Source organism: Ciona intestinalis, chromosome 12 (assembly GCF_000224145.3).
Source record: "Ciona intestinalis chromosome 12, KH, whole genome shotgun sequence".
Classification (NCBI taxonomy): domain Eukaryota; kingdom Metazoa; phylum Chordata; class Ascidiacea; order Phlebobranchia; family Cionidae; genus Ciona; species Ciona intestinalis.
Window position 1 is genome coordinate 4,322,756 of NC_020177.2, and position 959 is coordinate 4,323,714.

The 959-nt window shown below is 37.9% G+C and overlaps 1 protein-coding gene and 1 non-coding gene across 2 annotated transcripts in view; both read left to right on the forward strand.

The window, feature by feature from the left end:
* LOC100178716 overlaps window positions 1-959 on the forward strand; it is a 6,131-nt gene that overhangs the window by 3,379 nt on the left and 1,793 nt on the right. The gene's annotated exons all lie outside the window — the stretch shown is intronic.
* On the forward strand, window positions 198-270 carry trnak-uuu. Its single transcript has one exon. It is a non-coding gene; the product is annotated as a tRNA-Lys (tRNA).

Here is a 959-nt window from a genome sequence, read left to right on the forward strand (position 1 = left end):
GTAACATTGTTTTGTTTCCTAAACCAGTCAAAGAATTAATAGCAACACTGATAAAAAGAAGTTGATTATGTATAAAAAGAGTGGCCTAGGCAGGAATAAAATTTAGTTCTGATTTGCCGGCAGACACAGTACGCTTTCAGTCAAATTTAGTAACTAGAGAGGAATGCAATCGTTTATAGCGCAGTCGGCATCGTCGAGCCCGGTTAGCTCAGCCGGTAGAGCGTTGGACTTTTAATCCAACGGTCAAGGGTTCAAGTCCCTTATCGGGCGTTCGCGTTTTGAGTAATTTTCATTTAACTTTTTCTCGCCTTGTGAAATTTTAATTAAGCTTTTCCCGTAGTCCTACAGCATGACGGCAAATCTAATAGCTCGCATAGTTCGTGCCGTTGACGCTATTGAATAATTCATTTTAGGCAAGTGAATATAGAACATACTTCGGCAGTTCAGATCGAACATGGCGAGACATAGGTTGCTTGGCGAGCTTATAAAAGCAATACGTGTAAGTGAATACTGGTAAACCGAATGGGTCTTGTACAAAAGCGCCTTTGGTTGGGTTATTGTACGTGTTTTGTTTTGCCCACTGTTTGAAATACGATATTTTATCTCCAGTGTGCCAGTTGCGAAATGTAGAATGTAGATCGAACATAGTTTTCGAAACTAAGTTTTGATACAAAATGGGCCTCAGCACCAAAGTAAAGGAAGACATTTTAAATGTGACTATATGCTCTGTAGTTTTGGTAAGTAAAATGTTTTAAATATGCATAGAATATTGTGGGGAAAATGGGATACCTTTATAGCACATGATATCCCAATATCCTGATCGTGTTTTAAACAATTAACAACGGTCTATGGAAGTCCTTAGGATATGGTTTCAAAATTCTTTGAATGTTCTTTAATTGTTTATTATTACCCAAATGGGACGAGAAAATAGACACGAATAAGTGTCTCATCTTTCTCCA